Below are 25,415 nucleotides of genomic sequence, written 5' to 3'. Positions count from 1 at the left end.
CATGTCTCCCACCACCCTCACCCCCCAGCAGTGCAGGGGCAGCCTCCACCAGGCCCCCACTCATGTCTCCCACCACCCCCACCCCCCAGCAGTGCAGGGGCAGCCTCCACCAGGCCCCCACTCATGTCTCCCACCACCCCACCCCCCAGCAGTGCAGGGGCAGCCTCCACCAAGCCCCCACTCATGTCCCATATTACCCCCACCCCCCAGCCACCAGGGGCACCCTCCACCAGGCCCCCACTCATGTCCAACTCATGTCTCCCACCACCATCACCCCCCAGCCACCAGGGGCAGCCTCCACCAGGCCCCCACTCATGTCTTCCACCACCCCCACCCCCCAGCCACCAGGGGCAGCCTCCACCAGGCCCCCACTCATGTCTCCCACCACCCCCACCCCCCAGCAGTGCAGGGGCAGCCTCCACCAGGCCCCCACTCATGTCTCCCATCACCCCACCCCCCAGCAGTGCAGGGGCAGCCTCCACCAGGCCCCCACTCATGTCAACCACCACCCCCACCCCCCAGCAGTGCAGGGGCAGCCTCCACCAGGCCCCCACTCATGTCCCCTATTACCCCCGCCCCCCAGCCACCAGGGGCAGCCTCCACCAGGCCCCCACTCATGTCTACCACCACCCCCACCCCCCAGCAGTGCAGGGGCAGCCTCCACCAGGCCCCCACTCATGTCTACCACCACCCCCACCCCCCAGCAGTGCAGGGGCAGCCTCCACCAGGCCCCCACTCATGTCTCCCACCACCCACACCCCCCAGCCGCGCGATTTGCCTGGGTACGTGTACTTCGGGGTGCGCGGGAAGTTCCACACGCGATTGGCCTGGGTATGTGTACCTCGGGGTGCGCGGGAAGTTCCACACGCGATTGGGCCTGTGAGAGTGGGGTACATGTATTCCAGGGGTGGGCGGGAATATTTACCCGCGACTGTGCCTGTGAGAGCGTGCTACGTGTATTCCTGGGGTGGGCGGGAAGATTCACACGTTTGCCTACGACATGCCGAAAAATAAATGGTCCAATCCTGCGACACGTACGCCAGCATGAAGCAGGCGTACGTCGACCCGCGCAGCATAAAAGTGCACGCAAAGAACAAACAAGCTCATACGCCAGGATGAATATACCATTCCTAGCAGCAGTGGCCGTGGGTTACCAAAGGAGGAGGAGGAGGATAGTGAGGGCCTGAATTTTCACTCCCAGAACCACCATTTTTGGGATGCCTGATGACCAGGTGTATGGGAGGTACAGGTTTCCCCCACACATAATACTGGACCTGGTCAGTGAGTGGGAGGATGACCTCACATCACCCACCCTGTGCTCCCAAGCACTCAGCCCCCTGGAGAAGGTCCTCAATGTACTGCACTTCTTGGCCACAGGATCATTTCAGCGGACAAGTGCCATAGTGGGTGGGGTGTCACAGGCCACGAAGTCACGCTGCCTACACCAGGTCTTGAACACATCACTGCACGCCCATCAGTCCGTAGGCACATATATCTGCCCAGGACACCTGCAGAAAGGCAGGCTGCCACCCTCGATTTCTACGGTGTGGCACAATTCCCAAAAGTGCTAGGTGCCATTGACTGCACCCATGTGGCACTACGTCCCCCCAGGGCATCTGAGCACATCAACGTGCAGGTAGTATGTAATGCTAAGGGAATCATAACCTCAGTATATGCCAACTATCCAGGGTCCACCCACGACAGCTTCATTTACCGAATGTCTACCCTAAACCGGGACCTAGAAGCTGGGCGGCATGGCGATACATGGCTGCTTGGTGAGTATGAATGCCACTGCACATGCATGCATGTCAGATGCAGAGTTATGTCACTACCCCACTAATGATACCCATCACCTCCTCACCAGGGGACAGTGCCTACCCTCTGAGCACCCACATGATGACGCCAATTTGGAACCCCATCACGCCTCCAGAGGTAAGATACAACACAGCCCATATTGCAACCCGGGGCATAGTGGAGCGCACATTCGGAGTGCTCAAGTCACGCTTTCGCTCCCTTGACCGTTCTGGCGGGCAGCTGTTATATGCGCCTCCAGTAGTGTGCAGGATCATAGTGGCAGCATGTGTCCTGCACAATGTTGCAACACGCCGGGGCCTGGCTGTGGACATGGTGGTGCCCCCACATCCCCAACCACATGCACGCCCGCTGCGCATGGGAGGGGAGAGGGCACGGGGTGAGGCAGCCCGTACGCAGCTGGTGGCTAATTACTTCACATAGAAATCACACCCCAGTGGAGTGCACACAGGCCTGGCACATACCATCTGATAAGCAATGATGACTCGACCTGACAATTAAGACGAAAAAAGGGACTGTCAACTGTCAGAACCATAGCAGCCTGAGATTGTTCATGTGGAAGTGTCACAATGTGTGCATCCCTACCTACACAAACGCCACCAATGCAGTGTCATGAAAAGACACTTCCATGCTGCAGAAATGAATACCCACTTGCAAAATACTACATGAAAACAGTGCCATGTCACCCACCCCTCCCCGGCACGGCCACACAACACACCATGGCATGTCATGCAATGTGAGAGGAAAGAAATTATTCCCCACAACATGCCCCAAGTGTTAGCAGCTACAGTGTCCCTAATGGAAACATGTCCACACATGAAATGCTCACAGTAATGCAGGACCTACAACCCACATTACCAAATACTTACCAAGAATACCAATCACCTACACAACCTCCAACCTACCTTAAACATGACATTACAGACTGAAAAATTAGCTAGCCTCACCACCTGATGATGACAGCCCTCCGAACACTTCCAAGTATACAGTGTTGGCGCCACGCAAGAGTGTAGGTGCACTGCTTACAACATGGACTCCAGTTCCAAGGTGGAACGCATTGTGAAGACATGAGGAATGGACCTGCAAATATAGAGGATGAGATGGATGCAGAGGCACATATCAATACACCACGCAGTGTACAATACAACAACAATATTCACTATGAATGTATACACAGTATTGACTACAGACTGCCCACACAGCTCATGGGAGTCCAATGTCACCATGTACGTAAATGTGACTTTGGCACACCCTTTGCAAGCCCATGGAAACGGGAAGCAGGAGGGGTGTGTGTGACAAAAACCCAAGCATCTGAACAAAATCCATGACAAGCCTGCATGTGCCCAGCCACAATGCAGCGTATGCCCACGGGAGCCACACAAGGCAACACACTGTCCCAAAAAAAAAAAAAAAATCAAAAATGGCCATTAATGGGCCCGGAGGGGTTGGCGAGGCCACCCAGGAGGTCCGAGGACAGGGTGCACACCAAAACCCACCTGTGTGGATCTTGCGAAAAATAACACCTCCATGGGCTCATGGCCTACACGGCTGCCCTATTGTGGGAGTATCACTGCTGTCGCTATCCTCACCCTCTGCAGCTGCATCCGGAGGTGGTGGCACTATGGGAGGCAGCCCACGCAAAGCCCTAGTCTGTTCCTCCATGGCTGCAAGCATGCGGGTGTGGTAGGTCTCGTTCTGGAGGATTAGTGTGCGGAGGTCCCCATGCAACAACTCACAGGATGCCCGGACCTCCGCCCTAGTTGCCTGCATCTCAGCTGAGAGCGTACGGGTGAGACGCTCCAGCTGCTGTTCTGTCCTTCGGTTTGTTGAAGCCTCAAGCTCAACAAGAGTCGTCCTGAGGTGAAGGAGTTCCAGCCTCAGGACTTCCCTGTGGCCCTGGGACTCTATGGAGATGGCTTCCCGCAGAGTCGCCAGTGCCGCCCGCCTGTCCCTGTCGGACGCCAACATGTCCTCCCTGTGTGACTGGCAGATGGAGTTGGTTGCCTGCTGTAGTCGCTCCATCAGCCTTTCGGGGGGGACAATGGAAGTGGCCACCCTATCCAGGGCCTGAGCCATCATCTCTGATGATGCTGCCTGTTGGTGTCAGAAATCCGGGAACCTGGTTCCGCGTTGACCCGTCGTGAAGAATATATTTCTTCCTACCAATGTGATTCTCAGGAGTACGAAAGGACAGTCTAAGAATCCAATTGATCGGAAGATGGTGTAGAGTCGTTGGGATCGTAGAGCTGAGCGGCCCGCAACTTCCCGGTAGATGATGGTTCCAGGTTCCAGCCAACGACTGCAGAATATTATACTGATTACAATCAAATACACCCCTTTCAAGAGAACACGTAACAAAATCTCAACAGACTAACCTGCAGAAAACGGTTTAACCAGAAGTGTTTCATGCAAGAATGTCCTCTATACTGGGGTACTCTGGAGACCAGAAGAAGAGAAAAGACAATCAGTACCAGAGAATGAGTGGAAGAAATAATGGTAAGGAAAGGTAGGTTTCTTACCCTTTTTTCCCTGGAAGTGAACGTCCCTGGCAAAGTCCTTCTTCTTTCCTGTAGGAACAGTGTGATGGTATCTGCCCTCTGTTCGGTGTACCAAACAATCCAAGGTGTAAGAAGTCACTAGTCCAGCAACCACCTATTCCCGCCGGCACGAGGACGCCTAAAAGGTGCTCAGGAAGTCTCTAGTCCAGCACCAAGCCTAAACCCGCCGGCACGAGGACGCCTACAGCACCCTGGGGAAGGACAGGGAAGGGTTTGGAGAGGGAAAATGAAGGAAGGAAAGAACGAAGGTAAGAGGTCTCCCAAGCTTCGAGGTCCGATTTCGACAAAACCAAATCACTAGGCAAGAATAATCCATAAACAATCCGAGGTCAAGATACAAGAACAGGTAAGGATAATCCAAGAGCAATCCAGTAAACGTAATCCGAGATCAAACAAAACCACTAAATCTGAGCAAGAAAAAACCGCTGTCACTATTGGATCAGAAGCAGCGAGAAGTGGGCGCCAGATCATTAAGTACTTGAAGTACCGGCACCAAGACGGTCACGTGACCCAACACGTTTTCTATCACGTGGAAGATGCTGCGTCCACTGACGTAGTCTCCATGGCAACTTCCACGTGAGGCGTCGGGAACGCAGTTCCCGACGCAAATGTGTTCCGTGCGTAGAGCGTGGATACCGCAAGCCCGCCTTCTGTATGGTGGTATAACGGGACAGAAGCTTTTGGTGAGGATGAGACACGTGAACCGCAGGGGTGATACAAGACCTGGAGCGTTTTCTGACAGTATCCTCCCCCAAAGGACCCCCATGCCCCCGAGAGGCCAAAAATTGGGAAACCAACAACGGGGCATGCACATTCTGCTCCGGTTCCCATGTCCGTTCTTCCGGACCGTAACCCTTCCAGTCCACTAAGAAATACCTGGTACCACGAGAAACCCTGGTATCAAGAATGGAATTGACCTCATACTCCTCCACCCCTTGAACCAATATCGGAGACGGAGAAGCCGGTATCCTGGTGCTGTCTACACAAGGCTTAACCATGGACACATGGAAAACCGGATGTATCTTCCAAGAGTGCGGAAGTTCTAATTTGACCACCAATGGACTCAAGACGTCCTTTATAACATAAGGACCTACAAAACGGGGCAACAAGCATCGTCGACCTGGAATGCGTAGGTTCTTAGTGGACAACCATACCCGTGTACCTGGAATGTAGACGGGTGCAGGACGGCGATTTCGATCCGCGTACTTCTTCGCCTGTTCTTGTGCTTGTTTCAGATGTTCCAGCACCCTATCACGGACCAGAGACAAATCTTTGATACAAGATTGAACTGCCGGACAATCCTCAGGTAGATTCCAATCAAGAGGAAGGGTGCGTGGGTGTTGCCCATACAAGGCATAGAATGGCGATGTTCCCGTTGATGAATGGCTGGAATTATTATACGCGAATTCCGCCAAAGGAAGAACTGCTAGCCAGGATTCCTGATGTTGAAGGATGAGACACCTGAGGTACTGCTCCATGGTAGCGTTAACCCGCTCTGTTTGACCATCCGTCTGGGGATGGAACGCTGTGGAACACCGTTCATCTACCCCCAAAGAGAACATTAGATGCCTCCAAAAACGCGACGTGAACTGGGACCCCCTGTCAGAAACCACAATCTCAGGCAACCCAAAAAACCTGAAAACATGTCGCAAGAACAACTCTGCCAGCTTAGCAGCTGATGGCAGGCCTTGGCAAGGCACAAAGAGAGACATTTTAGAAAAGCTGTCAACCACCACCCATATGGTATCAAACCCATCAATCAAAGGCAACTCCACCACAAAGTCCATGGTAATCATCGCCCAAGGTCTGGCTGGCACTGGTAATGGTTGTAATAACCCCATAGGTTTCGCTGAATGGGACTTACACTGGGCACAGATGGCGCAGGTCAAGATATATTGCGAGACGTCTCTTCGCATGGAAGGCCACCAACACCAGCGTTTGAGGAGTTCAAGAGTTTTCTGGGAACCAGGATGCGCTGCGATAGCAGCGTCATGACACAAAGAAATAGCTGTACACCGGGTATCCTGATCAGGCATATAAACTCGACCCTGGACATAAGGAAGACCATGCAGAATATCCATGTTATAGTCTGCCAGTTCTGTGGGCTCTTTATCAACCCAGTTCTGGAGCGTTGACTTCAAAGTGGGTTGTAGAACACAACTACAGACCACTTGTGTAGGTAATAACAAAGACCCATCCTGTGGACGTGAACCATCATTACCCAGGCTTCTGGATAGCGCGTCCGCCTTGGAATTCAAGACACCTGGGCGGTAAGTCAAACTAAAGTTGTACATGGAAAAGAATTCATGCCAACGGGCATGTCTCGCAGTGGTGCACGTCAGGGACTGCAACGCCAACAGGTTTCTGTGGTCAGTAAAAACCTGGACCGGTAATTCCGTCCCAAGGAGATGATGACGCCAGATCATAAATGCGTCTCTTACGGCCAACAATTCCCGTTCAGTAACGGTGTAGTTACGTTCATAGGGCGTTAATTTGCGCGAATGGTAGGCGACTGGATGCAACTCCTTGGTATCAGCGCAGGTTTGGGACAAGACAGCCCCTACCGCGACATCCGAAGCATCAGCTTCGACAACGAATGGACGTTTGACATTTGGGTGTAGCAACACCGGGGCTGTAGTGAACGCGGCTTTTAAAGACTCAAACGCTATTTGGGCGTTATCGTTCCATAAATAAGGTTTCTTGTTACTGGTCAATTCGGTGAGGGGTGCAGCAATCGAAGAGAATTGTCTAATGAACCGCCTGTAAAAGTTCGAAAACCCCAGAAATGATTGTAACTCCTTCCTTGAAGTTGGTACAGGCCAGTTTAAGACAGCTTTCACCTTATTGCTACTCATCTGCACTCCTTTATTGGTGATGTCATATCCAAGGAACTCGACCTCACTCGCATGGAATACACATTTTTCCAGTTTGACAAAAAGACGATGCTCCCGCAAGCGTTGTAAGACTTGTGAAACATGACGTACATGATCTTCCATGGATGGAGAATAGATGAGTATATCATCTAAATAGACAATAACGAATCTGTCGATCATGTCGCGTAGAACGTCGTTGATGAAATTCTGGAATGTGGCCGGGGCATTGCAAAGCCCGAATGGCATCACCAAATACTCGAATAGGCCATATCGTGTCTTAAAGGCTGTTTTCCACTCATCCCCTCGACGTATCCGGACCAAATTGTACGCACCCCTTAGATCTAATTTGGTGAAGAATTCTGAAGACCCTAACTGATCCAGCAAGACAGAAATCAACGGGATCGGGTATTGATTACGGATAGTACCTGCATTGAGTTCCCGATAATCAATACAAGGTCTTAAGTCCCCCTCCTTCTTGGGTACAAAAAAGAGCGGTGAAGCAAATGGAGAGTGAGAAGGCCGAATAAAACCTAACTCGAGGGCTTTATCCAAATATTCTTTAAGGACGACTTCTTCCTTTTGTGTAAGGGAATAGATACGTCCCGAAGGTGTCTTGGCATCCGGTTTGAGAACAATGGGGCAATCATAGGGCCGATGAGGCGGCAGGATCTCTGCTTTCCCCTTGTCAAAGACGTCCTTATAACTTGTGTATTCGACAGGTAATACGGTGTTAACAACAGCTCCGATTGTAACCACAGAGTTCAACAACGCCCGACTAGGAGCTTCAGGTACTTCATACATGGACTCTAGGGAACTGCAGGATCGAGGGCGTTGCTGAGCACTGAAAGCGATAACCCCGGTCTCCCAGTTAACGACCGGGTTATGAAGCTTGAGCCACGGTAAACCCAGGATGAGTTTGTATTGCGGTGCCATAATGACGTCAAATGTGATGATTTCCGAATGCTCGGCGCCAATAGTTAACAACAACGGAATGGTATGTTCAGTAACAAGCCCCGAAAGTAGGGTTGAACCGTCAACCGCATTGACTACCTCCGGAACACTTTTTGACAACAAGGGAATACCCCATTTCCGAACGTATTGGGCATCAATGTAGTTACCGGTTGCCCCTGAGTCAAGAACAGCTGCAGAACTCCAAGGAGTGACCTGATCGTAACTCAACATGACGTCAATGTAAAAAGGCGTGGACAACGAGGAACCCTGCAGGGAAGAGCTCGGCGTAGGGGTTCCTTCTACGACCGGGCCTTGGCGTTTCCCGACTTGCGGGGTCTCTTTGGACATGCACTAAGCAGATGAGTAGAGGAACCACAATAAAAGCACAGATTGTTCCGTCTACGATGTTCTCGTTCTTCTGTCGTTAGCGGGCCCCTAACTGCCCCAATTTGCATAGGCTCGTCACCGCCAGAAACAGGGATTGGGGATATAGTGGTATTGACCGTAATCATTCTCTTCTCCCCCTTTCTTTCGGTACGTCGGGCATCAATCTGGAGTACTAGATCCAAGAAATCAGAAAAGGACGTAGGAACCACCGGAACCGTAGCTATGGTATCCTTTAACGTATCCGACAGTCCTTTATAGAACAGAGCGGCTTTCTTATCTTCCGGCCAACCAGTTTCAGCCACCAACTGATTGAACTTAGCCAAATACGATAATAAAGGAGTGTCCCCCTGACGGAGATTCAGCAATTCCAGATCCGTGGCCTGAGTCTTGTAGCGAGTATCAAACACCCTCGTCATAGCACTGATCAATGCATCGCAGTCGAACAACAGCGGACTGCCTTGTTCCAACAAAGGATTCGCCCAAACCGCGGCCATACCTCCAAGGTTAGACAAGACAAAGGCTGCTTTAGTAGTCGCATCAGGAAACGAGGTAGGCCGACACAAGAAATGCAGTCTGCATTGGTTAATGAATGTCCGAAAGGATTTTGGATCCCCAGTAAACCTTTCTGGGGGAGCAAGCGGGAACTGAGCGGCCATGTACACATGCGTAGAATCAGGTCTGACCGAAGGCCCTGCCTGACCTGAAGCGGAAGCGGAGGCCAAAGATGGTATTCCTGTAACCACTTCCCTGATACCGGCTTGCATTTCATCAATGCGCCGGTGGGTGTCAGCCTGGGTGGCCGTCATATCGGCACGTAGGTCGGCCACTAACTGAACCAAAACGGCCAACGGGTCATTCGCGGCATCCATAATAAGGCTTCTGATTCTGTCAGAAATCCGGGAACCTGGTTCCGCGTTGACCCGTCGTGAAGAATATATTTCTTCCTACCAATGTGATTCTCAGGAGTACGAAAGGACAGTCTAAGAATCCAATTGATCGGAAGATGGTGTAGAGTCGTTGGGATCGTAGAGCTGAGCGGCCCGCAACTTCCCGGTAGATGATGGTTCCAGGTTCCAGCCAACGACTGCAGAATATTATACTGATTACAATCAAATACACCCCTTTCAAGAGAACACGTAACAAAATCTCAACAGACTAACCTGCAGAAAACGGTTTAACCAGAAGTGTTTCATGCAAGAATGTCCTCTATACTGGGGTACTCTGGAGACCAGAAGAAGAGAAAAGACAATCAGTACCAGAGAATGAGTGGAAGAAATAATGGTAAGGAAAGGTAGGTTTCTTACCCTTTTTTCCCTGGAAGTGAACGTCCCTGGCAAAGTCCTTCTTCTTTCCTGTAGGAACAGTGTGATGGTATCTGCCCTCTGTTCGGTGTACCAAACAATCCAAGGTGTAAGAAGTCACTAGTCCAGCAACCACCTATTCCCGCCGGCACGAGGACGCCTAAAAGGTGCTCAGGAAGTCTCTAGTCCAGCACCAAGCCTAAACCCGCCGGCACGAGGACGCCTACAGCACCCTGGGGAAGGACAGGGAAGGGTTTGGAGAGGGAAAATGAAGGAAGGAAAGAACGAAGGTAAGAGGTCTCCCAAGCTTCGAGGTCCGATTTCGACAAAACCAAATCACTAGGCAAGAATAATCCATAAACAATCCGAGGTCAAGATACAAGAACAGGTAAGGATAATCCAAGAGCAATCCAGTAAACGTAATCCGAGATCAAACAAAACCACTAAATCTGAGCAAGAAAAAACCGCTGTCACTATTGGATCAGAAGCAGCGAGAAGTGGGCGCCAGATCATTAAGTACTTGAAGTACCGGCACCAAGACGGTCACGTGACCCAACACGTTTTCTATCACGTGGAAGATGCTGCGTCCACTGACGTAGTCTCCATGGCAACTTCCACGTGAGGCGTCGGGAACGCAGTTCCCGACGCAAATGTGTTCCGTGCGTAGAGCGTGGATACCGCAAGCCCGCCTTCTGTATGGTGGTATAACGGGACAGAAGCTTTTGGTGAGGATGAGACACGTGAACCGCAGGGGTGATACAAGACCTGGAGCGTTTTCTGACAGTTGGGTTGCCATACCGTAAATGGATTGCTCCCATGTGGTATTGCCAGGTGGCGTACGGCCACCACGTCGGCAGGCACCACACCTGCCTGGTGCAAGGCGAACTGCGCCTTGCTGTGCCGGCACTGCCTGAGGCTGCAGGACTGCATTCCCCCTCTGATCTGCTGGCCCAGGAACAGGATCAGATGTCGCGGAGTGTGACCCTGCATCCGTAACCACCAAAGGCGTACCTGCCAACACTGACATCCCCATTGAGGGTTCTAACCCTGGTGCAGGTGGGTCGGACAGAACAGAATCCCTCCCAGGAACACTCACCTGAGACGGCACGTAGGTCTCATCATCCGAATCAACACCTGAGTACAGCTCGGGGGAGGTGCAGCCAGAGACACCCCTTGAGAGCACGACCTGCAGCAGTTGTGGGTTCTCACCCACCACCACACCACGTCCCTCACTGGTGGTCGGTCGGCCCTCAGACCCCTCCTGGGTCTGCACCATCTCCACAACCCCAGCAGTATCAAGTGCGTCTTCCCCTGCAAAGACATGAAAGAAAACAAATGGAAACAGGCATTAGAACTATGGCACACAATTAGGGCTGAGAGGCTACAGAAACAGAACTTGATTGACACATGTCCCACATGACTAAAACACTCCCATGCATGCACCGTCACTGCGTGTGATGGGGAAGCAGATGGCACACATTGATGACACCAAGATGGAAGATGAACACATTTGCTGCATGCTGCCTAGCAGTGGCATCACACATTGGCCAGTGATTGGCAGGTCAAATACACATGCCATCACACAGATGGCATGTACCCTAGCCATGAAGTGAAGAGGGAGAGGAGGTCACCAATTGTTCATTCAGTCCAGTTTGTTCATATAATTGATTATTTCTATTGTAATGGTTCAAATGTTTAACCTGCAGCTGCCAGTCAAAAATGGTCCTATAGCACAGGGACATGTCCAAACTAATCATGCCCACGAAACTGAGCCAGTCCACTGTACCATAGCTATGTCAGACATGTGACAATAGGACTGAGAAATCCCAAGTAAAAGTGGTGGTATGCAAACAATCTGCCTGAATAAACAGAGGTAAATAAGCAACAGTGTTGTGGCAAGATGACACTCCAAGGGCAACTGGCGTGGTGTTGGGCTGGATGTCTAATGTTGGCCGAAGGGATGCTGCTATACCCAAATACTGTTGCCAAGAATGTATAGGAAGAGGCACATGGGTGAGCCAAACCACTCAGGCACACACACCCTCCCCTGGCACCCAAACAGAAGCCCTGCCACACACACCATGCACATGGATGACACACACATGCATGTGCATTCACCGGACAATGCCTCGTAATCTGCCACTTCTCCCACGCCTTGGATCTGTTCCTCCGTGACGTAGGTCCCAGCAACCTGCTCATGTGGAGTGAGTTCTATGTCGTCTGCTGGAGACCCACCTCCAGTCACTAGAGTTGCGGCATGACTTGAGGCCAGCTTATTCTTTGCCCTGCGCTTCAGGTCATTCCAGCGCTTGTAGCATTCATTAGCTGTGCGCCTCACAATTCCAAGGGCACTTATGATGTCCGCAATGGTCTGCCAGTGTGCCTGACGTTGTGAAGGTGTGGTCTTGGATCCTGCAACAATCACCATTTCGCGGTCATGTGCGGACACATACTCTACAAGTGCATTCAGTTCGGCCTCATTGAAGCTGGGCTTCCTTGACGGGCCGGACTGTGTAGCCGTGTCTGGGGCATCAGCCTCTACTGGACGGGCACTCTTCCTCTTCCGCTTGGAAGGTGGTGGGGATCCGGAGTGTCCTGCACCGCTCTGGACTCTAGGGGCAGGAGCGTGGGATTGCACACTCAGCATGGGAGTTGGTGCAAGCATTATCTCAAGTGTGATGGTGTCAGGGGGAATGTCAGCATGATGGACTTGGACCGACACTGTCCTGGATGGGTGTGTGAGAGGTGGAGTGGATGGAGCCGCAGCTGCCCCTGCAGCCTCCCCAGCCTGCCTACGTGGAGCAGCAGATGACATAGCTGCCCCTGATCCACGTGGCCTGATGACACCAACGTTCACTGGCGCACTTGGCCTAGACCTGCTGACCTGGAAGTCAGCCATGGAGTCACCCTGTGCCAGGTCTGGTTCCACAGTGGGCTGGTCCAACAAGGGCTGAGCATGGATGGTATCAGCCACGGTAACCTCAACCAGGGGGGGGGCATGGGTGTCCCTGACTGCTCCTCCACACATGGGGGGCTAGGGGCACCCTGCAAGTCACGGCCACGTCCCCTACCGGATCCACCACAGCCACCACTTGGGGCTCGGCCACCTTTGCCACCCTTACGGCTTGTTCGCCTCCCAGCCATGGCACTGATGTTATTGTGCGTATGGGAGTCGATGTGAACTATTGTCCTGGGCAATTGGGGGTCAAAGGGGTTGGGTACCAGATGGTAATCGTACCCTAGTGCTCTAGCAAGGCTGTATGTCACCCCTGGGGAAAGATGACGGGTCACGCAACGCACAGGCACCCCAAAAAAGAGAAGTAAGGTGCACTCAACCCCTCCTAGACCACGTGCGTGGAAAAATAAACCTGCACTACGCTCTGGCACCCAGGAACACAAGAATGAACGTATGCATGTCGAACGCAGCCTAGAGTGACCTCTGAAGGGGTACACGACACACGGGGCAAGCACAGATGTTAAATACGTGCGCGACTCACCGTCCGCCAGGAACAAAAGCATGAAAAAATATGCGCGTGTGCGCGTTGGCAACACCCCCGCCAAAAGAAGAATTGTATGCTGTCTGAGGAGACAGGACAACATTAGTAGGGAACGCTGTTTGATTTGAGGAAACAGGCCCAGGAAAAAGAGGAAAAGAGAAAAAGCTGTCAGAGGTAACAGGGAGTATGAACTGGAAACGCCGTGAAGTAAATCGCGTGTGAACCGACAAGAAGTACAGATTTCACCCACTCGCTCTCCACGAAAAGCACGTACAAGGAAATGGCGTTCTACACGTACCTTTTATACACACGTCACTGACGCGGATACGCAATGAGGCCATTTCCACAAATTACGCGCTTTGACACTCAGACGTGTAGCTCTTCATTTTTACACGCGCCATTCTCTACGGCCATGCGTGTGACATCACAGCTGCGCATGGTGGCCTTTGGGCCAATGAAATCGCATATGCGAGCACACGTGGTAAAACTGCACGTCCGAGTGTCATCACGTGTAATCGGAGGGAAGTGAGCGTACACACGATTGGCCTCGGTAAGTGTATTTCTGGGGTGCGCAGGAAGTTCCACACGCGATTGGTGGAAATCCACGTGTGCTCTGTCATCACGTGTAATGAGGGAAACACCCGCACGCCTCACGTCACAGATGCGCTCACGCGCTAAGGGCCTTTGGTCCAATGAAATCGCATATGCGTGCTGACATGCATACGCGCTAAGGACCTTTCCTCGATTTACACAAACACGTGCAGGATTTTCACGTGCCAAATCACTCCGTATCAAGCTGGCCACGCGTAAGCACACGGAAGACCACGCTCCTGCCCAAAAGGCCGAATTACTGCCCCCCAGAGCCCCGAGCAGCCTCCCACGAGCCATCTGCTGCTGCCTGCCTGCCTGCCTGCCTGCTGCCATTTGGTGCCTGCACATCAGCCATCTGCAGGGGTCCATTTGCTGTGTCCACCCCTGCTGGAACAGAAGACTCCCGACTGGGATACCATCGCTCCACAGCCCAGCCCCAGGACCCAGTTGCCCACCCACTCCTGCCTCTGGGGTTGCCATGTCGGGCACTGCAACATCTGGCACCACTGGCAACCCCCGGCCAGAGAGGCAGAGGGGCACCAGCTTCACTGCCACCGAAGTTGGTGTCCTGGTGGAGCAAGTCCTGGGGCAGTATGATGCCCTCTTCTGAAGTAAGCGCGCCAACAAGGAAGGACGGACTCGGATCTGGACGGACATCGTGACTGCCATCAACGCGGAGGGGGTGGCAGTCCGCGACTACCAACATGTCAAGAAGCGCTGGGATGACTGCTGGTCCAGGAACCTCTTGAAGGCCCGGCGCCTCATGGAGGGGGGCCGGGGCCGCATGAGTACCATCCAGATGAGGGTCCTGGAACGCGTAGGCCCAGCGCTCCACGCCCAGATCCTTGAGAGGCAGACCTGTCTGGAGTTGAGCGGTAGTGGCCAAGCATTGCTGTGTGAGACAGGGCATGTCGCAGTGTGCTGGTTGTCTGATACTTGCCTGTATGTGTGACATAGGCCATGTATGCATGTGTGTGTGCAGGGACGTCATGCATGTGAGACCAGTAATGTGTGAACCACACAGTTGTTGCATGTGTTCAAATGCAACATGGGTTGCCCTATGCGGAATGGCCACATGAAAGCATGCCAGTCTCTGTTCCTGGACATGGGTGAGGGATGGGTGCTGATGCCATATACATGTATGCTGTCCATGTCTGTGTGTCTGACCTGTGTGTCTGTGACTTGTGAATGCCAGGGATGCATGACACATGTCTGTCGCAATGTTCAGGTTCACTGATGCAGCCTAGTCATCCTTGTATCCACTGTGTCTGTGGTGTACGAGGCCAGATGGATGAAACTAGGGTGAAGTGTGTGCATGTGATAGGCATGGCACATGATGCATGTGAGTTCCAAAACAACAGTGTATGTTTCAAGAATCACTTGGACATGTATGCTAATGTCCATAGCATGCGCCATGCCTGTTACCGCATGTGTTTTACCTGCACTGAGCCATGTGTTGTGGAAGGACATGATGGAAGTGATCTTTGACATTGCCACTCATCTGCTATTGCTTCCTGTCTAGGGGACCATTGTACAGTACCCTGATGCTTGTGTTCTATGTCTCCCTCTACACAGCGCCACGTGAAGAAGAGGGCGGAGACGGCTCTGTGGAGCAAAGCAGCGGGGATGCCCCCACGGCTGCAGCGGAAGGGGTGGGTGAGCCCCCACAGGGGCTTGCAACGGCGGAAGACGGGGTGGAGCCATCCAGGTTGGTGGTTTCCACAGAGGAGGAGGAGGCCGCTACTGAGGCGCACATGGGGCCTGGTGGGGGCATCCCTGCTGGTGCAAGTGTTGCAGTCCAGGGGCAGGGGCAGGGGCAGGAGGTAGCATAGGTCGCCATGGAGGGGCCTGTGCATGTCACTGGTCCTGACACTGTGACTGCACCACCATGCACCAGCAGGGATGCCCCATCCCAGGCCCGTCCGTAGGTAGGGGGATGTCCATGTCATCTGACTCACCTCCACCTGCGTACGAGGGGACCCCTGGCCGTATGGAGAAGGTCCTGATTGGTGTCACGTTGCGCACAGGTGCAATTCGTGATGAGGTGCGTGCTTCCCGGGAGGAGCATGCACGTCATCACCGAGAGCACCGTGCCGACGTGGCCCAGTTGGGAACGGCCATGGTCGGGGGTTTCCTACATGTGTCGGCCAATCTGGCGACCCTCTCCTCCTCTGTGGAGACTATGCACCAGTCATTCTCCATGCCGTCTTCCGGCCCAGATGCCACTGTGGACCTGCGCCGACCAATGCAGCCGGCTCGGTGGGGAGCCCATCCCTGCCACAGTCGGTAGTCGGAGGTCCAGGAGGGGTGGACACACCAGCAACTGGACCCCAGCAGATGGAGGATGTGACGGCATCATCAGGCAGGGCACGTGCACAACGGCGTCGGTGGATACCATGAGCCTGGATGCCGTTGTGCTGGCACAGGCAGTTGCGTCGGAGGCAGCGGCAGGCTCAACGTGGGAGGCATCATGGCTCGGGGCCATCAACATCAGGGGTGCAGGCATCGGCTGGAGGGCAGGAGAACCCTGGAATGGGAGTGGCTTCTGTGTGGGAGCGGTTGGGCCAGCAGATAGGTGCACAGCGGCATCGGGCAGAGGAGGAACGGCTCACAATGGTCAGGGCGCTGAGGCGGGCTGAGTGCCTCGAGGGTCTTCGCAGGGAGTTGGAGCTGGACACTGCTTTATCCCTGCGAGACCTAGGGGCCAGGGAACATGCCCGCCTCCAAGCCATTGAATAGGAGTTTGATGATGCCCTGGCCCATGACAACATCCAGTGAGCCGTTGGACTAGCCCGCTGCCCATGTAAATAGTTATGTAGTTAGTGTTAGGTTTCCTTTGTTTTTGCATTTTCTTTGGACCTTTTGGACAATGGGCCACATTTTTGTATATAGTTATTTTTTATTAGGTAGTGTTGTTAGATAGGTTTCATTTCTTTTGTTGGAAACATGGACCCTGGCTTGTTCACTTGTACATAGTTCACTGTTGGATTTTCTTTTCTTTTTACAATTTACCCATGGAGCAATGGCTTTCAATTATAATTTCCCATTGGATTTTCTTTTCTGGACTGTGACTTTGGACACCATTCCTTTGGATTCTGATTTTTGGTTTTGCATTTTTTCATGGACATGCTTCTTTTTACTTTTTTTACATTCCCATTTCTGTTAGTTTATTTTTGATTCAATTCATGTTTTCTTTAATACATATTTTTTGATCAAACTTCAATGTGTAATATCATCTCATTGGTTTCATGCATATCATGATATGGGTTTTGAGATTCACTGACACCCATTGGGTGTATGTGAGGGACATATGTTTGTTTCCAAACTTGCAATTGCAGTTCTATCATGTTATTGCCATTTCTGAGTGGGTGGATGCAATACTCGGGTGGGTGTTTTGCATTTGGAGGCTGACCATAGGGACCGGGGATCTAGATTGTGATGACATGTTGGCTAGGGAACATGAGTTGGACATGAGTGGGGGCCTGCTGGCAGGTGCCCCACACTGATGGGGGGTGGGGGTGCAGGGGAACATGAGTTGGACTTGAGTGGGGGCCTGCTGGCAGGTGCCCCACAGTGCTGGGGGGTGAGGGTGCAGGGGAACATGAGTTGGACATGAGTGGGGGCCTGCTGGCAAGTGCCCCACAGTGCTGGGGGGTGGGGGTGCATGGGAACATGAGTTGGACATGAGTGGGGGTCTGCTGGCAGGTGCCCCACAGTGCTGGGGGGTGGGGGTGCAGGGGAACATGAGTGGGGGCCTGGTGGAGGCTGCCCCTGGTGGCTGGGGGTGGTGGTAGACATGGGTGTGGGCCTGGTGGAGGCTGCCCCTGCACTGCTGGGGGGTGGGGGTGGTGGGAGACATGAGTGGGGGCCTGGTGGAGGCTGCCCCTGCACTGCTGGGGGGTGGGGGTAATAGGGGACATGAGTGGGGGCCTGGTGGAGGCTGCCCCTGCACTGCTGGGGGCTGGGGGTGGTGGGAGATATGAGTGGGGGCCTGGTGGAGGATGCCCCTGCACTGCTGGGGTGGGGGTAATAGGGGACAAGAGTGGGGGCCGGGTGGAGGGTGCCCCTGCACTGCTGGGGGGTGAGGGTAATAGGGGACATGAGTGGGGGCCTGGTGGAGGGTGCCCCTGGTGGCTGGGGGGTGGGGGTGGTGGTAGACATGGGTGGGGGCCTGGTAGAGGCTGCCCCTGCACTGCTGGGGTGTGGGGGTGGTGGGAGACAAGAGTGGGGGCCTGGTGTAGGGTGCCCCTGACTGCTGGGGGTTAGGGGGTGGTGGGAGACATGAGTGGGGGCCTGGTGGAGGCTGCCCCTGCACTGCTGGGGGGGTGGGGGTGGTGGGAGACATGAGTGGGGGCCTGGTGGAGGCTGCCCCTGCACTGCTGGGAGGTGGGGGTAATAGGGGACATGAGTGGGGGCCTGGTGGAGGCTGCCCCTGCACTGCTGGGTGGTGGGGGTGGTGGGAGATATGAGTGGGGGCCTGGTGGAGGCTGCCCCTGCACTGCTGGGGGTGGGGGTAATAGGGGACATGAGTGGGGGCCTTGTGGAGGGTGCCCCTGACTGCTGGGGGGTGGGGGTGCTGGGAGACATGCATTGTTGATCAGTAGTCCAAGGTGACATGTGGGTTGGCTGGGGGGCATGCCCATGGTGGATGGGCTGCCTGCGGGACATGTGCAGGGGTGCAGGGTACTCCCCCGTGGTGTGGGCTGCCTGCAGGGGCCGTGGAGGTTGTAGAGCGAACACCTGGGAGGACCCACACGGCCAATTCACGTGTAGTACTCCCCAGAACCCCTGAAATACACGTACCCTGCTGAAATCGCGTGTGGAACTTCCCGCGCACACCTGAAATACACGTACCCTGCTGAAATCGCGTGTGGAACTTCCCACACACCCCTGAAATACACGTACCCTGCTCGCACGGGGCCAATCGCGTGTGGAACTTCCCGCGCACCCCTGAAATACACGTACCCTGCTTGCACGTGCCCAATCGCGTGTGGAACTTCCCGCGCACCCCTGAAATACACGTACCCTGCTCGCACGTGGCCAATCGCGTGTGGAACTTCCTGCGCACCCCTGAAATACACGTACCCTTCTGGAATCGCGTGTGATACTGCCCACGCACCCCTGAAATACACGTACCTTGCTGGAAATTGCGTGTGATACTTCCCGCGCACCCCTGAAATACACGTACCCTGCTGATTTTGCGTGTGATACTTCCCGCGCACACCTGATGCACTCGTACACAGGACAATCGCGTGTGGAACTTCCCGCGAACCACTGAAATACACGTTCCCCGCTTGGCGTTTGCTGTTTGCCAGCCCTGTGGACTGGTCCAGGGTTAGCGCAGCCCTTTGCGATTATTTGTGGATATTGAAGGCTTTTCCTTGCGCGAGGGCGTTCTTGGGGGCGTAACTGGCGCTGCTGCAGGGTCGCTGTGCCACGCTGCGCCGCGGCTGGTTTTGGATGCGAAAATCCATAAATACGCTGTGCTCGGAAATCGATTTTAGCGCACGCGGCTGGCGCAGACATTCGCACGGGCACGCTGTGCGCCAGTCGCGTGCGCCACTTTTGTGCAAATTTCTATGAATTACCCTGCAAGTGTCCTGGGATTTTCATAAATAAACAAAATGTGGGTGTCCTAAGGACACTACGCCTGTCCGTATTGTTCGTAGGCAAGTTGAAACTGTTCTAAGAACACACGCGGTGTCCTGAAATGTTCGTAAATAAATGAAATTGGGGTGTTCTGAGGACACTATACCTGTCCGTACTGTTCGTAGGCAAGTTGAAACTGTTCTAAGAACACATCAAGTGTCCTGGGATGTTCATAAATAAACAAAATGGGGGTGTCCTGAGGACGCTGTGCCTGTCTGCATTGTTCGTAGGCAAGTTGAAACTGTTCTAAGAACACATCAACTGTCCTGGGATGTTCTTAAATAAACAAAATGGGGGTGTCCTGAGGACGCTATGCCTTTCCTTATTGTTTGTAGGCAAGTTGAATTTGTTCCAAGAACACATCAAGTGTCTTGGGATGTTCGTAAATAAACAAAATAGGGGTGTCCTGAGGACACTATGCCTCTCCGTATTGTTCGTAAGCAAGTTGAACTGTTCTAAGAACACACGCGGTGTCCTGAAATGTTTGTTAATAAATGTAATGGGAATGACCTAAGGAAACTATGTCCGTTCTGTTCGTAGGCAAGTTGAAACTGTTCTAAGAACACTCATATTGTTGGCGGGCATAAAAAGTGCCCATATGGCATAGTTAAAATGTTTGATTCTATGGGTGTGATCTATGGGTGTGATGTGCTGCGGTAGTTGTGGCCAGGGCCTAGAGTATTGGGTACATGGCCGTAGGCCGTAGGCCATGCACCCAAGACTCTAGGTCCTGGCCACATCCACCGCAGCATATCACACCCATAGTGGCTTATAACTTTGGCCCCCAAGACCAAATTTATAAGCACCAACGTTATAAGCCACTATGGGAGTGATATGCTGTAGTGGTTGTGGCCAGGACCTAGAGTCTTGGGTGCATGGTCAAGACCAAATTTATAAGCACCGAAGTTATAGGTCACTATGGGTGTGGTATGCTGCGGTGGTTGTGGCCAGGGCCTAGAGTCTTGGGTGCATGGCCAAGACCAAATTTATAAGCACCGAAGTTATAAACCACTTTGGGTGTGATATGCTGAGGTGGGTGTGGCCAGTGCCTAGAGTCTTGGGTGCATGGCCAAAACCAAATTTATAAGCATCGCAGTTATAAGCCACTATGGGCGTGATATGCTGCGGTGGTTGTACTTATTATAATATACTTACTGTTTGGTTTGGTAACTGGAGTACATATATTCCTTGTCAATTTCTGTGATAAAAGAAAATATCATGTTACTATTGGTAGTTTGTAACGACTTATAACATTGAATAATAGACATTTTTATTTATTTTGACCCTCGTATTTAGTAGATTACAAACCAATGTACTGTGCAATTTGCTCAGTTTCTGTGTTTGTTGCTAAAATCATTGGGTCTGTGGGAAAAAAAATCCATGTCGGATTAAAAAAATAACTTTTTTTGTTATGCTACAGTCTATTTGTTTGTTTTCAGTGTTCACTTGTTGTTTCTGGCTAATGTTCTATCTGTTGGCTTGTTGCAGATTTTTGGAGCAGTTAGATACCTGTTTGCACACTGTCTATTTATTGTTATAATTTAGTATTATTGATTTATCTGTTTGGTTATTGCTAAATCTTGGGGCAGTTAGATACCATTTGGCGTATTATAACTGTCTATTTTTTGCAAAATCTTGGGGCAGTTAGATACCAGTTGATGTATTCTGTTTATTTTTTTATATAATTTAGTGGTATTCTTTTATCTGTTTAGTTGTTGTAGAATCTTGGGGCAGTTAGATACTTGTTGGCATATTCTAACAGTTTGTAGTTTTTTAATTGAAGTTTTGTTAAGATTTAAGTACAGATTAGTTATTAAATTTTGGTTTCAAGAAGATTAAATAAGCGTTGGTAAGATTTGCTGGTAATCTCTGCTTTAGAGTAATGGTACTATTTTTACATTCGAACCATCCACATTTTTTTTTTATATATGCAGTGTAGTGACCTGTATTGGTTGTGGCTCCTATGTGGTAGATTATACCTATTGTTGTGAAGGTTTTCTTACCAAGTGATACTTGACCATGTATGAATCCAGTCAGCTTGCAGTTGTTTTTGGTACCATCTGCATTGTAACGTAGAAGCATTAGTATTACGTATGTATTATGTGTTTGTATTTGTAAGGTGGAGCGATTATCCGAATTGCAGGTAGGACATAATCTACCATAGTTTGCATTTTATACAAGTTGCTGAAATGGAACAGATTCACAATTAGGTATGGATACACACACAAAGCGCTCATTAGGGATTTGTTCCTGTGTCACATTGTTGCAGAGAGTGCATGTATGTTTCCACATGTATGAAATCTGGAAGATTTCATTTATAGGTATGTTTTTGTTTTCTTGTACTTGTAGTAAGTACATTAGAAATTCTTGTGGATCTTCCTGTAGGTTTATAGTGAATTTCACCATTGCAGCACAGTAGTCCAATTCTTGTTTTATTCCATCAACACTATACGTGTTGTCAGGATTGTTTGTTGCGTTTCTATGAAGTACTAACATTTGCAAACACAATTGTTCTGTACTGTGTAAGTAAATGTTGCCAACAATTGGTGGCAATTGAAATAGAATATCCATTGGTACATTTGCGTAGCAACTTACACCAGTTATATTTGAAAATTTAAATGGACCAGATAGGTCTGTGTCCAAGTCATTTATTCTGAATGTGTGTTGTTTCTTTGAAGGAGTACCCAATTTACTTTGAGTAATAGGTTCTTCTTTGGTTGTGGTAATTGATGAAGTATTAGCTTCTTTTACTCTGTTTGGAGGATTTGCAGTGACATCATGTTGCATTTCTGTTTGAATTAGTTTTCTTTTAGAACGTTTTACTTTTTGTGGAACAGGATATGTTTTTATATGGGGGTGTGTAGTGAACGTAGTCTATTGTATTTTAAAATGCACGGAATATCAGCGTTTACTTTACTTGCATCAAAGTTGATTAGAAATAGTCTGTCAAGTGTACGTAAGCGTGATAGTGCTACATAGCTCATGCCTTCTTTAAAGACTGTGTTACCAATATCTATCAATGCTTTGTCTAGGGTAGGACCTTGTGATTTATGAATGGTGACTGCGTATGCAAGAGTTAGAGAAAATGTTTCTCTGCATACATACATGTCTTTGAAAGAAGGAATCGAGCTGTTGAGCGTCCTATCCTTTTCACTTCTGAAAGTTTGTCAAATAGAATATTGACAAACTGAATGTTGTTGTCACGTGGGTGTGTTTGAAAGCCAACAACTGTACCCAGTGCTCCATTAACTAGTCCTTGCTCCATGTCAAGGTTACGTTTAAGCATTACTCTATAATTTAAGGATAATTTTAATATTTTTTCCAACCCAGCTGTGTTGGAGATTGAATTTTCTAAACTATGTAGTCTTGTTGTGGCTTGCTCACACATGGGTAGTGTCATACCATGTATGTCTAGTTTGTCTGTGCCGCTAATTTCCTTTATTGGTTGCATTAATTTATTTAACATTGTTTCATTGAATTTGAAACAGCTAGCAAGAGTTGGCATTAAGGCCATACAATTGACATTTTGTTTCATAACATCAGTAGCACATGCATTATCGCCATAAAGTGCATGAATGTGCCGAGTTTTCAATATTGCTTGTGCTTCTTGAGATAGTATACCAACTCTAACACCTTTTAAGATGTTGGCATAAGTGAGATCTGCAGATTGCCGCATGTTTTCTGTTAATTCTCTGTATTGGAAATGTTGCCAAAGGTTGACATTTCCTATGCTTCCAACATTTTTACGGCAGAGTTTGTGTCCTAAGGTTTTAAAAATAGGTTCACCTTTCACTGGTGTCAATTGAAGAAGATCTCCGAAAACAATAATGTGTTTTCCTCCAAAGAGCTCTTCGTAGTTTGTTTTGAGTACTTCTTGTAATCTGAGGTGAATCAAAGCCAACATTAGGTTGGAGACCATGCTCACTTCATCTATTAGTAGCATTTTCATTTGTTTTAACACTCTGTGCAGTTCCATTGCAGCTTCTGTAGAAAGTTTGTAATAGTCTAATTTGTTTTGGTGTTCTACTGGCAGGAGTAGTAATCGGTGTAAAGTGACACTGCCTATGTTGTAGGCATCTAAACCTGTGGGGGCAGTGACAACAGCTGACAGTTTGTTGTTTGTCAATTGTTGAAGGAACTTGATGATGATTTTGATTAAGAATGTTTTGCCTGAACCAGCTTCACCACTGACGTACAGTAGTATAGGTTTGTAATTTTGGCAGGAGCATTCCTTATTTTCATGTTGTACACCATGTGCAATTTCTTTTGTTACTTTTTGAAAAATGCTACGCTGCTCACTGTTTAGTTTTGATTGTAGTATAGTTAAGTCTTCTTTATCTTCATACTGACACATGGTGTTTTCTAGTTCTGTCATAGCTAATTCTGCCTCATTTGCTATTAGTCGCTGTCCCAGTGGTTCTTGGCTTCCTGTTACAGAAGGTTGACTACTGTCAGGAGTGTCCTTATCTAGTTGGGCCTGGAGTTCTTCGTGTTGCTGTTCATTGTGCAATATTGTTTTGTAGTGTGTAAAGTTTACATCGGTTATAGTGCTTTCATTTGCTTTGAAAGCCTCTTCATAGGAGTCATAGTTATCTAGTATTTCTTCTTCTTTTCTCCATGGTTTATAGAGTTGTAGCAGGGACATGTGATATAGTTCTTTATGTTGAGGAGTCTTTAATGACAATTTGATATGATTAATTAAACTTGGTTTGGTGAGTTTTAATAAGCTGCCTTCACAATTTGTCACTCTGTATCTACCTTTATTTTCATCGTGTTTTATATTATTTTTGTGTGTGAAGGTTTGGGCTATGTGGTATAGACACATGGTTTCCAAAGTGGTACTTCTCTTTGGGTAGTATTTGTCCAGTAAATAGTTTTTCAAAATGTCTTCGCTGATGGGATCATTTTTGGCTATTGTTTCGTATGCCGTATGATTTGAGAACTCTTTTTCTAGATTTAGAAGGACCAAGCCTTAGCCATACTATATTTCAGATTTTCCATACAAAGCAGTACCGGTTAAACGATTTGCTGCTTCATAGGAGCCACATTCTCTATGGGAGAGCATTTTTATGCCCAAGCTGTACAATTTCTGTAACAGTGTTTTGTAAGATGACAGGTCATTCCAGAGGTCTTGGAGCTCTGTTTTTTCTGCTTTGGTTAAGTATGCTGTAACATTGTGCAACTGCAGTGGAATTGTCTGCAATGTACTGCACATCTATGTTTGCATTCCGTAAGAGGGCAATGATTGCATTGTAATCATTGATATATTTTGCTTCTTCAGTTTTTTTATGTAATATGTATTTTTAGGTGATTTAACTTTAACACTATGTATAACTGAAGACATGAAGTTGTTCACTTGACCTGTTTTTGTAACCGGTCTAGGGAAACCAAAGTGGCATTTGGTGTAGTATTTCCCTTTGTTTTTGTATTTGCGACAACAATATTTGCCACATTTGTGCCTTTGAAATTGTAAAATGTGCATGAAGATCACTGTTTGTTGCTTCCGATGGAATTTCACAAGTGACATATTTTTCGATAAACTGTAACACAGTGGCATCATTGTCTTGACCAAATGTAGGAGCATCTTTAATCCATAAAAGCATGTGGATATGTGGTGCTCCTCTGGCTTGGTATTCTTTTCTCCAAAAGAAGTGTTGCACTTCTCTGAGGGGAGGAACAGTTTTATTACAAATAAAGTGTATCATGGCAATGAAGCGATGATGAAAATATCTTGAAACATTAACAGGATCTACAGAACAAAGTTCTCCAGGTGTTAGTATATCTATGTTTGTTTTG

This window comes from Ambystoma mexicanum, chromosome 7q (genome assembly GCF_040938575.1).
Source record: "Ambystoma mexicanum isolate Mex_15411 chromosome 7q, UKY_AmexF1_1, whole genome shotgun sequence".
Taxonomy (NCBI): domain Eukaryota; kingdom Metazoa; phylum Chordata; class Amphibia; order Caudata; family Ambystomatidae; genus Ambystoma; species Ambystoma mexicanum.
This window is presented reverse-complemented; position numbering follows the sequence as displayed.